Below are 12895 nucleotides of genomic sequence, written 5' to 3'. Positions count from 1 at the left end.
GAAGGCCAGGCTTGGAGGGCATCAGGAAAGGGGATCAGGATAGACACACGAGGGAACTTGGGAGCTGGAGGCACCTTCAGCCTCAGTGGGAAACAGGCCGATGTCCATGTTAGCCGGCTAGAAGGGCTAGCCCCTTCCCTCTCCACCTGTAACCATCACCACCTTCCCTCATGATCTATGACACAGCATCAACTCCCTCACCATCTGTGACACTTGACACCTACCCTCACATCTATGACAAAGCCATACCTTCCCTCACCTCAGGTATGTGACTGCCAGCTGCTTCCCGCTCCATCTGGGACAGGCAGCACCTGCCCTCACCACCTGTACAGAAAGCCAACAGCTTTCCTTACCACCCACCAACACTAACACCTTGATTTGTCATCTGTCACCGCCAGCGCCTTCCCTTGCCACCCAAACCTACAGCCAACAGCTTTCCTCATTACTGATACCAGGCAACACCCTCCTACACCACCTAGGTGCCTGACAGCAAACACCTTTCCTTAGCACAGGATAGCAACCAACACTTTCCCTCAGCACCTGTGACAACCAGCCTCCTCCCTCACAACCCCAAGAGACAACCAACACCTGTCCTCACCACCTGTGAGTGCTGACACCTGCCCTCACCATCCGAGGGAGCTGACACCTTCCCTTGCCTTCTGGAGGTAACCAGAATTTCCCACATCATCTAGGCCAGAGGTTCTCAAAGTGGGGTCCCCAGACCAGCAGCAGCAGCATCTCCTGGGAACTTGTTAGATTTCAATTTCTTACAAATTCTCAGACAAACCTAACAAATCAGAAACTTTTGAGGTGGGCCTCTGTAATTGTGTCTTTTGACAAGATCCAGGTGACTGATGCACATAAAATTTGAGAACTACCATAGCTGCTCTTTAGAATCACCTGGATAGCCTTCAAAAACCTTGATACTCACGTTGCAGCCCCATAGTGTGGGAGCCTGGAGTCAGTGTTCACACAGGGTATGCAGCTGGGGCCACACCCTGGCCCTGTGTGCTTCTCCACAATGGCAAGCAGGGCCCAGTAGGCTTCCAGCTGTGCTGCCATTAAAGCACAGCCACTGAAGCCTGGGGCTGGCCATCACCTGTCAGATGCCTAGCAGCTCCCCACTGGACCACAGAAATGCCTAAGAGACAAGAGTTCCTGCAAGCAGACCTGGCTGAACCAGTTCCAGCTGAACAGCCCCAGCCAGGGATCCCCCCAAACAGGCTGGCCCTGCCTGAGGGCTACTCTCCAAAGCAGGGGAACTCCAGGACTCAGGAAGCCCAGATAAAGACCAGCCCCTGGAGCAGGCCACATGAGGAAGCCCGGGACGAACAACTCCAGCCTGAGCCTGGCCTCCACACCCCTAAGACCAGGCCTGCCCTTGGTCATAGCCTCTCTCCCTGATCCTTTCCCACTGTGTTTCCTGCTCCATGGGCTCCCCACCCACCTGGATGTCACCCCACAGCCTTGTCCCCCACTCCCTGGGGAATCACAAGTATTTAAGAAGGGCGTGCCAAGAAGCAAGCCAAGATGCAAACATGTTTTTCTTTTCTTTCTTTTTCAAAGATTCTATCGTGCATCATATTTTGAATATGTACTTTAAAACTAATAATTAAAACAAACTGTGTCGAGAGAAGCTGTACAGAGAAGCTGTCTCTCCATCCCAAGGGAATCAATGTATATATACATCTATATACACACACACACATACACACACACACACACACAATTCAAAAGACTCTTCGGGACATTAACAAGTGACTGAGTGCAGCACAACTCAGAGGCTGGGTAGCACTTTCAGAGAAGTGCACTGAGGACAAGGTCAATGTCCACCGACACTCATATACTAGCCCCTCAGGAGGCCCTCCCTGTGCTCACCACCCTTGGGATGCAGTGGCTGAGCTCCCTTGCTGCCTGTGTGCACATCTGGCTAGGCTCTGTGCACCTGTGGCTCGGGTTACCCTTTTCCTCCTGCAGTCACAAACTCTCTTGCCCAGTGCCCAGCTTTATGGCACTGGCAAACTGACACCCATCATCACCTCAGAGAGGACTTGCACTACCCCCTGGGGACCTAGGGTGTCCCCAGCACGTCCCCATAAGGATTTGGTTTGGTCCTATCAGCTGGGATGTCAGAGCTAGAGAGATGGCGGTGTGCACTCACCTGTGCTGGGCTGAGTCGGCAGGTGGACAGACCACTTGAGCCGGAACCCCAGGGGCCTCGCCTGGGCTGCCTAGCTCCACACACACCACATCTCACTTCCCATGTCCAACATAGTCTGCCCTGTCTTCTGAAGTTGCTGCACCCCCAACCACTACATGGCCTTCCCCATGGTGTGCACAACAGCTAGTAATCAGGGCTCCTGGAGAGGATCCCAGGGTCATTCGGATCACAGCCCTCGCCTTTTCTTAAAACGCAGGCATGCAACAGAAATCTCCCAGCTCAGCAGTATTTGGCACAGCTTTTGCAGCCCCACAGGTGGGTCTGTGTGAATTTTGTCTGTGTGTCTTGCTCAGGACAGCCCTGGACAGAAGGGTGACTCCATGGGCCCCCACCCAATAGCTCCAATTCCTAGCAACTCTGACTGCTCTTCTTTCCCCTATTGTCACCCTGAGACTGCATCTCTGGCCAGGGCAGGGGCTCTGCTCCCACAAGGAACAGCCCAGTTAGCTCCCACAGGCATTGAATTTGTTAAGATGATATCAACGTCTCAGGGTGCTGTGGCTCGCAACTGTAATCCCAGCATTTCAGGAGGCTGAGGTGGGAGGATCACTTGAGCCCAGAAGTCTGAGGCTACAGTGAACCATGATGGCACCACTGCACTCCACCCTGGGTGACAGAGTGAGACCCTATCTCCAAATAATTAATTAACTAAATGTCATCATGTTCCCATGACTGCAATTAAACTCACCATGTTGGCAAGAGGGTCCAAAAGTGATGATAGAGAAGCTCTCTCTCTCTAACCCAAGGGCTCGCGCTCTCTCTCTCTCTCTCTCTCTCTCTCTTCATATATGTATATATAATTCACAAGACTCTTTGGGACATAACAAGTAACCTAGTGCAGCACAACACGGAGGCTTAGAGAAGTGCATGAGATTACAGCCTGACCTGGTGAGCTGCCTACTGTGCTGGCATCTCCTGTCCACTCTGTTGCGCGCCCTGCAAGGCTGGCCTCTATGGACTCAGCTCCCGGGCTCCCTTGCCCCTTGGCTTCTACCTGGCTTCAGCTACCGGGAAGCATCAGATCAGAGGGCTGAGCTGGGCCTGGGTTTACAGTAGCTGTGTTCCCCAGTGAAGGACACAGTTCCCACTGGCAGCCACTCTGCCCGCTGCATCCTTCTCTCAGGCTCAGCAACACAGCCCCTATCGCTTCAGGCCCAGGGATAGTGCCGCTCCCTGGCACTGATACCCTCTGAGTGCTTCCCTGTCCCTGCTGGGTTCCTCTGTATTCAAATCTGTTCAGTGCCCCTTTGGAATATGTGATCTGTTTCTTCCCAAACACTGAGTAATGCACCTCAAGAGTCAGCACCCTTAGGACTTGACGCAGAGTTTCAACAAGGTATTCACACAATCTTCTCTGAGGTGGGCTGAGTGCTAGTACAATTAGGTGCATTCAGAGACAACAACTGACAGAGTCTCTAGTGACAGGCCTTAGGGCTCTATCCTCAGACCTGTCTGCTCAACAGGTTTATGTATGACTGCAGAGGATATCGATTGCTACTGATTCCACTTGAGAGAGAGTTAATACAGTGTCTGGGATACAAAAAGATCTGACCATCTGGACCAATGGGCCATCATGAGCAAAACAGAGCTCAATAGAGATGGATTGAAAGTCACAGACATAAGAACAGGTGGAAAAGACTCAACTAGAAGCTTGTGGGAGAAGACCTGTGTGCAACCACCTTTAAGCTTAATAAGAGCCAACAGACAGATGTGGCCACGACTGTGTGAATTCATGATATCATACCCTGGATAAGGAGGGAGAGATCCCCTCCAAACAGTCCAGATGGCAGCTGAGCGCTGAAATCCATTCTGGGCTCTACATTCAGTAGGGACAGTAATACTATGGGGAAGAAGTAGAAGGGGACAGCCAGGCAGGTGTATAGGTCACAGAAGTCATCACGGGGCATGGCTGAGAGACCCAGAGAGGCCCTGGGAGAAGGCAGACTAAGTGTGAAGATGACATAAGCGCCAACTCCAGACACCTAAAAGGATTACCTCCAGGAAGATAAAGAACAGGGGAGCAATGCCAAGGACATTCCCCCTCTAACCCAATTAAAACAGTCTGCAATCTACTGAAACAAAGACTTCCTCAGCAGCACCAACAGCAATGAGCAAAACACATGCCCAGTCTCCAACTGGTTGGTGTCCCACCTCCAGCCCCACAACTTAGCTTTCTACCCCAATGAGGCTTCTAAGCCCCTCAGCAAAACAGGAAGGAACAACAGAGAACACTCAAAGTGTAGTAAATGGGTAAATGACATAAAAATCCCTACAGTCCAATATAAAAATTTCATGAGAATAGCCAACCCTAAAACAGACTTGCATATAGAGCACAAGATTTTAGAAAAATACTACCAATTATTTTCAAAGAGAAAAAAATACATCAACTGAATGATATAATTCAAAACAAAATTAGTATCTGTATGATTCTAATAGAACCACTGTTGGAAGCTGTAAAAAACAAAATTGGTATAGCCAAGAAACCATACCAGTGAAACAAAGAATATATTTGAGAAATGTATTTGTCAGTTTAAGCTAAGATATGCTGTTGTAACAAGCAACCCCAAAATCTCAGTGGTTTAAATCAGTAAAAAGTGATTTTCCTCTCACACTGTTTTTTGTAGGTTGTTTATTGTAGGTTGACTGCAGCTCTGTCCCATGGCATCTTTATTCCAAGACCCAGGCTTGAGGGAGCAGCCCCCATCTCTCATGGCAGAGGGAAAAACAAATAATGTAGCAGCTCTTGGAGCTTCTGTTCAAAAGAGGCCTCTGTCACTTTCACCCTCACTTCATTGGCCCTGGCAAATCACATGGCCAAGGATGACATCATCAGGGCAGCCTGTAAATCCTCCCACAGAGAGAAGCAGTAGATATTGTGAAGAATGAAACAATCTACTGCACATATCCAGACAATAGAATAAGTAAGTGGAGGCTTTTTGTAATGTGAAAGACGACACATACAAGAGAAAATGCAGGGAGAACCCAATTACAGGGACATGATTTCCAAAGACATAAGAAACTGATCATAGCTGATCATAAACTCAATAGAAAAATTCTTGGAACTGAACGAAGAACTCAGATTAGAAATCAAAAGGACATAACCAGTCTTAGTTTATGCACCGAAATTAATGCTAAGTTTCATAACTGAACAATGCTTAAATTTCAAAGAAAAAGAGAGAATCTCTGATGAGGAAAACAGAGCAGCTGTGGCCTCACGAAGGTGGGCGCTGATGGCTGGACACAGGCCAACATGTGCTGCCCAGCTGTGCCCTTGAAGCTGCAGGAGGAGCTATAAGAACATGGAGCTGTTTCCTCTGATGACCCAGCCCCCTACCCTAGGGCAGGTGGCCTAGTCTGACCTCTTTTCAAACTGTCAGCCCTAACAGTTTAACCCAAAAATGTAAAGACAAGATTCTGTTCCCAGACCTCTGCAGTCTTTCTCTCTCTCTCTCTCTCTCTCTCTCTCTCTCTCTCTCTCTCTCCCCCCATCTCTCCTTAATCTATACCTGTCCATATTCACTGATGACAACTAATGACTTTCCTCCCTCATGTGCGTGTAAACTATGCATACAGAAAGCTGAATATCTCTGAATTATTAAAGAATATCATTAAATTATATAAATACATCTATACCATTACATATGAGGTTGTATAAATATATTAATTCAAAAATACAAATTGTCAAGGAAAAACGTGGGTACTGCCAACATAGGGGAGTGGGGAATCTGTAAGTTGCAAATCAGAAATGAAGTCAATTATTTCAAATTCAATCAAGTGCAGAGTCCAGCTGCATTCCTAATAACACATCTGTGTGTATGTGTATATGTGTGCATGCACATGCGTGTGCAAGCCTGCATAAATGGCAGGGGCAGGGGAGGAAAGACAGCAGAAGGCAAAGGGAGGAGAGTCCAGTAAGGAAAGTGAACTGAGAGGAAGAGGCCAGATAGAGGCCACACTCTGACCTCTACCATAGCAGGCTCTATATAGTGATCAAGAAGCCCCTGAGACCCACCAGCAGTCCCTCTGCAGGTCCCTCCATCCAGTGGGAAGCACCTAGTCACCTGGCTCACTAGGATTTCTCACTGGGGAAGCACATGAGAGCCCAGGCAGTGGTTTCTCCTTGTGAATTAATATGCTGGCTTGTGTTCAGCCAAACATCAGTCTCTTATGAGTTTGGTTAGTGTGAACTGGTCTCTAGCTGGTACTGAGATAACAGTGAGCCTGCCCCCACTCCATGGAACACCTGTGTGGAGTGGTCAGGGCAACAACCAGCCTTCCTCTCCTGCACCTTGTTCTCTGTTCTACCTTCAACAGGGAAATCTGAGTACCACCCATATGGCTTCCTACCACTTTTGGGCCAGCACTGCAAAGCACTGATTCCATGCCAGGCACTCAGCTACACACTGTGGATATTACTTCATGATAATACTTACACCAATCCTTACAAACAGTACGTACCAGTAACACCTTCATTTTAGAAATCAGGAAAGCCAGGCTCAAAGAACTTAGGTAACTTTCCCTAGGTCACACAGCAAGTGACAAAGTTAGATTTACAAGCCAGATCTGCCTCTAAGAACTTCAATCCTCCCACCACCCCCACCATGTGTCCCACTCTCTCTTCCTGGTTAGAGCTTCATCAATAATCCCTGGACTCTAGCAGGACCTTCAGGAGCTCCTGGTCTTCATAGAGATGCAGACAGACAGAACTGGAATAGACACCAGTAGCAGATGACATCCTAGAAGGATCAAGGCAGAGCCCAGGGAGGGCTGTTAAGAGCTGGGCAATCGGAATGAGTAAGCAGGCGGAGATGGGATGTGAGCCTCCGGAAAATGGAAAATCCTCACCCAGCCCCACTTCCCTTGAGCCTGGTTGGGAATGAGATAATCATGATAACAGACACGGACAGTGATGGAAAGCATGGCCCCCAGAGAGACCCCCTCATTCAGACTCCACAATTATCAGCAAACGCATGCCAAACCACCCGGGCTCCAGAGCTGATAAGACAGACGGTTCCTTCACCTGCGATGGAGGAAATGTTTTGTGCTTTCTGCTTTAGCTTTAATTTGGAGCTAAACAAAGACCCAGCACGTGGGAGAAGGAGTGCTGCCTGGAGAGCCTTCTCCTAGCCTTCTAAACACACATTCCTCAAACCAAAGAAAAAGCTGGGTGGGGGCTGCAAAGCCCGGAGAAGCCTCTGTGCCCACTCCACAGGGAGCAAAACACCTAGCCACGAGGGCTTGGCCTCCGGCAGTAACCCAGGTTCTATGCTTGGTGCTTCCTCCTCACAACCCTGCGAGGTGGTACTATGATTATCCCAATTTTGTGGATGAGGAAACTGAGGCTTACACAAGTTATGTGACTTACAAAATAACAGGAGAGAACCAAGCTCAAAGCTACCCCTATCTGAGTCCAGAGCTCTATCCTGGCAGGGCCTGCAGGACCCCTGGGGGAGAAAAAGGGCCCCCAGGACCTGCTGGCATGACAAAGGGGTGGGGTTCAAAGCCGGCCACAGACTATCCATTGCATAGTGAGGATCAGATAGGAAAAGCACTTAGCACAGAGCCTGGCACTGGGCAAATGCTCAGTAGCTGTCAGTACTCAGAAGACTGCAAGCACCACAAGGACAGAGACCTCATCTACTTTGCTCACCGGGGCCCCCAGTGCCTGGAGAGCACCCAATGCACTGGGAAGGAGGTGCTCCACAAAGTGCTGGGACCCATAGTCCTGCCCCAAGCCAGGGGCGTTTTCCTTTTCCAACCTCTTGGTTAGGTCAGTGAGAAACTGGGGTGGAGCAGGTAAGAAGGAGCAAGGCCAAAAGGACAAGGAAAAGGTAGCGCAAGACAGAGGCAACCCACCATCCCAAAGGCCAGATCCTGATGGATGCAGCAAAACCCCAGGTCACCCACTCTCACCTGAGCAGGTGCATGGAGGTGGCACACACACATACACATCCGGGCAGCCACCAGCATCCAGGTCATCCTGCTCCCCAGTCAACCCCTGGAGGTCACACATGGCTGCACTGCTTACCATTGTATCTCAGAGCCTGGCACCAAGTATGTGCTCCATAAGCATTTGTTACAGAACACTGGGGCCCAAAGAGCTCTGTGCCAGACATCAGCCCAGGAGCTTCACTCTTCATGCCAGTCTTACAAAGTGAAAGTATTATTCTGGCATCCGCAGGTGAAAACTGAGGCATGGATAGGTGAAGCAGTGTGTCCAGCGTAACACAGCCAGGAGGAGGTGACAGTGGTGAATCTGGCCCCAAAGCCTGCGCTCTTTACACTGTGCAAGTCACCTTCCAGAAAGAGGAAGGAGGGGAAGAAAGGCGCTGATCTGAAAGCAGTTAGTCTGCCCCTCAGCAGTCTCTTGGAGCTCTGCTCCTAGTGAGCCCAGGAAGCCAGGCAGAAACCAAGCACAGTGGCTCCGGGAGGCAATGGCTCTCTTTAAATTTGGCCCAGAGCAAAGCCAAACTCTGCACTGAGATTCTGATCCCACCCAGCCAGGGGCTTACGAGGCACTGGCCAGACCTTGGGCACCCAGGAAGGGAGGCTTTATTCCCCCACCCACCTCAAAGAACTTGAGTCCTTCAGTTCGGCCCCCTGGTCCATGCTACAGGGTCTAGGCCCAGCCGGACAGCAGCCTCCTAGGTCCCCACACCCCACCACACCATCTTCAGCATGGATGCTGGCAGAGTGTCAGAGCGGAGGGCGCCTTCTGGAGTAAGGGAACGTGGCTCCACCCCCAAGCGTTCTCTTATTAAGGTGTTCTGGACCACAGCCCTGTTAGGAAGGGCCCCTTCCCCACTTCACTGTTAAACTGAGCTAAGAGAGGTCAAGTAACTTGCCTGAAGATCGCCCAGCTGGCCAACGACATGCAAACCTAGGGACACGAAACGCAAAGCCCTAACCAAGGAACACTGCCTCAGAGCACCCTAATTCCAACCCCGATTCCGCCAGACTTCCACGTTGTCCACACAACTAAAGGTTTGCTCCTTTACCACGGAGGCTTGGCGACAGAGAGCCCAGGAACCAGAAGCCCCGAGCCCGGCCCCGAGCCCGCCCCCGCAGGAAGCTCCCTGCGCGGCGTTCCCAGGCCCGCACCGCCAGCCCTCCCTCCCCTGAGAGCATAGGCTGCGTTTGTGGGAAACCAGGGCTCAGCGCGCTGGGAGGGAGTCAATTTATTCTGGAGAAAACATCTTTGTTCTGCGAGTGAAGGGGAGCCATTCCCAACAATTTAATGCTCTGTTCGCGGGCCCGGGTGCTGGGCTTGCAGCACGAGGCTTGTTCTTCGAGGCAGAGCCGCACATAATGAGGCTTCTCACTACAGCTCCCCGTCATCGTGCCAAAAACCAGAACGGTTATTTATCCATTAATCTGACATTACACCCCTGCATTTTATCTGCTTAAATAAATTTGGTGGTTAGAGTGTGTGCCTGGCGGAGAAGCTCCCGCATTCAATTCCTTACGCGCCACGGCGCGCAACGTTGCCATTGTAAACTGGCCTTGGAGTGGCGGGGCCGCGGTGGGCCAGCTGGGAAAAGAGAGGGCAGAGGGGAGGATCCCACCTCTCCCAGCTAGTCGGGATCCAGGCCCAACGGGACGGTTCCCCAGACACTGACTTCGGGGCTTCAGCGCGCAGCACTGAGTCACATGGGCGCCGTGGCCTTTCTCCTACAGAACAAGCCGCCCCCTTCTCCAGCACCTACAGGCAGCCAGAACAGAAGGCAAACCCCGTCCTAGACCCCACTGCCTGAGCTGGAATCCTGCTGTGCCACTCACTAGGTGTGGGACCTTGAGATGTCACCTGACCTCTGATGCCTGTTTTCCCACCTCCCTCCCCCTCGGGTTGTGAGAATTGAGTCACTGTCTATAAAGTGCTTAGAACAGTGCCTGGCACATATCAAGTGCTCAATAAGAGTTGGTTTTAAAATATTAATTTTTAAAATCTAGGACAATTGCTTATGTTTGGAAGTAGGCTTTGGAGATGGGCTAGACCACTGGGTTTCCCCACCTCAACCCTCTTCACTCAGTTAAGAAAAGTGGGTTTCATGGAATATTTCATTTGAACAGAGTGCCACTGCTTGAAAATATTTGGCTCACATTTTGCAGAGGAGCAAACAGAAAGCCAGAGAGGGGAAGGGACTTGTCCAGGAGCCTCTGCAAGTTCACAGCAGAGCTGGGAGCCGAATCCAGGCCGCCAACCTGCCGGGTCAGGTGTTTTATTGGCAGCATGAGCTCCTGGGATGCTCATTCACCTCATTTTCATTGCCAGTCATGCTGACCCATGGAAGGTACCACTGGGCACCCTCCTCTCCCATCCCAGCAGCTGCAGTACCACCCCACGCTGGGGCTAAGAGCCCAGCCCCACCAACAGGTGAGACCCATGACCCTCAGACTTCAACACGCCCCACTCCGGAGCCTGGCAAGGCCTTTTCATTTGTCCTTCATTTGTTATTTCCTCTCATCCTCTGGTTCTCTACAACATTTCCTTGGCCCGGAAACTTGCTGGAACTTCCTGCCTGTCCTCCCTACATCTTGTCTGCCCCTTGTACCCTGTACCTCTGCCCCACAGGCTGGAGACTACCCCAGAGCAAGGAATCCCGCTACCACTCGGTCCCTTGGATGCGGGCCGCCTTGGAAACAGCTTTGCCCAGCTCAGATCCAGCCTGAGGTTACCACACTCTCTAGGGGCCCATTCCCTGAATACCTTCCAGAGGCTGGCCACTCCACCTGGAGAGCAAGGTTTCCACAATCTTCTCTGGCTCAGGAGGGCCTGCCCTGATGCCCCACACTGACTGTGGAAGTAGTTTGGGAGCGAAGTGGTGAGTCTGTAACCAGAGAGAAGAGCCATGTCCCACGCAGGAGCCGCTCTGCCCAGGCAGCTGCAGGCCCAGCCCCTGCCTCCTTCAGAGCAACAGAGAGGCAGGCATGCGGGCAGACAGACGCCCAACACAGAGACCTCCCACACGCTCGCTCGTCTGTGTCACCGCCGCCCCTTCCTGCTTGGCCCTGCAGACGAGGAAGCCCTCCAACCTGCAGCCAAATGCACTCCTTGCTGACCAGAGGCTCCTGGAGGAGAAGGGTTGCTCCCCCGCCCCCGGGAAACCCTCTGAACATAGCTATCTGCCATCGAGACCTGGATCAGCCAGGCAGGAGCTGCACTTGCCCAGCCTTTTCCTTCCTACTCACACTTAAGCAAGACAAGTGGCATGGGCATGGAGAGGCTCCCCTGGCCACACACTGGGCAGGGACAGACCTGGGCTGCTCATCCTTTCTAAGCAGCTAGCCTGACCCAGGCCTGCAGGCTGAGTGGCCCACCCTGCCCGGCCCCCCATAGGTGTTAGCTCCCACACCCCCACCTCGGGCATGGTTCCATTATAACAAATTGTCCTTGCTCACCTCCCACTCCACTTCACTGACTGTCCCTCTCTTGACTCTTGTCCTGCCTTGGTCCCATCCTTGCCCCCTGACCAATGCTGCTATTGCAAAAGTGACCCAAGTTCTGAATTTCAGCAGCTTTTGATCATTTCAACTGGACCCAGCCCTGATAACCTGTGCCAGACACTGTGCCAAGTGCTTTAAAATCTAGGACTTAATTAGGTATGACCCCTCTGTTTTACAGATGAGGACACTGAGGCTTGCCCACAGGCACAAAGCTATTAAGTGGCCCAGCCTGGATGTGAACCCAGATGTGTCTGAATCCAGAGCCCCAGGTCTTACCACCAGCCCTGCCACATGGCTGGCACACCCACAGATATGTTCTCACCCCATGAGTAAAATCAGACACTGAGTCCCGCTCCTGCAGCCATGGAAGATGGAGGGAAGAGGGCTGAGCCCCTCAGGGGATGGTTTCTGCAGGTTCTGTTCAGGGGTCTGTCTTCCTTCAGTGCCACTAACACTCACCTGTCATTGCAGGCAAGAGGAAATCAACATTTTACAGCAATAAAAGGCTGCTCCTGGTTAGACATCAAACGAATCAATCTTCTCTGACAGTTAATTTTCATTTTGCAACTTTCCCCGGCAACAACAGCAAGTAATGACCCTGAGGATCTGCAAAGTCGCTGATCAGCAGCCCAGCCTCCCACGCCCCTGACTCCTCCACTGCCCTGGCTCAGCCCCTTGCCATCCATGCCTACCATTCACCTCCCCTTTCAGCTCTCTGAGATCCAAGGGTCTCTCTGCCCAGTGAACCCTCTCAGAGGCTCAAGCCTAAACTTCCCCTTGGAGCACTGAGACAAGAAGCAGACACACCAGAGCTTATAGTTGAAGCCAACCTGCTGGGATAGTCACTGAGAACTCCCTGGTCAACAGCACCATTCCATCCTCGCTGCTCCCACCTCCCACCTCATCAGTGATCCTCCCCCTCCTAATAACCCATCATCACTGCCTCCATAACACACCTATGACCCCAGCTATGACTCCAGGACCTACCACCAACCCCCAGTGCACAGCACCAATGACGCCATCAGAAAGCTCCTCCAGCAAATCCCTCTAATTCCCCCAAACCTCTTCCCAGAGCATTCACACACGGCATCCCTGCCTACCCCCAAATTCCATCAATAACCCCAAAACCACCACGTCTGACCCCTAAATACACTTCATGCATTCCCAGAACTTCTGCACAGCTGAGGAGCCCCCAGACTCTGCACCTGTCCCCAGCCCTGACCTAATCAG

General features: G+C 51.6%; 1 protein-coding gene across 1 annotated transcript in view; it reads right to left on the bottom strand.

The window, feature by feature from the left end:
• Positions 1-12895, bottom strand: part of GRID1 (glutamate ionotropic receptor delta type subunit 1) — a 753633-nt gene that overhangs the window by 644738 nt on the left and 96000 nt on the right. The window lies entirely within an intron of this gene.

The sequence above is a fragment of the Theropithecus gelada genome, chromosome 9 (genome assembly GCF_003255815.1).
Source record: "Theropithecus gelada isolate Dixy chromosome 9, Tgel_1.0, whole genome shotgun sequence".
In the NCBI taxonomy this organism is placed as follows: Eukaryota; Metazoa; Chordata; class Mammalia; order Primates; family Cercopithecidae; genus Theropithecus; species Theropithecus gelada.
This window is presented reverse-complemented; position numbering and strand designations above follow the sequence as displayed.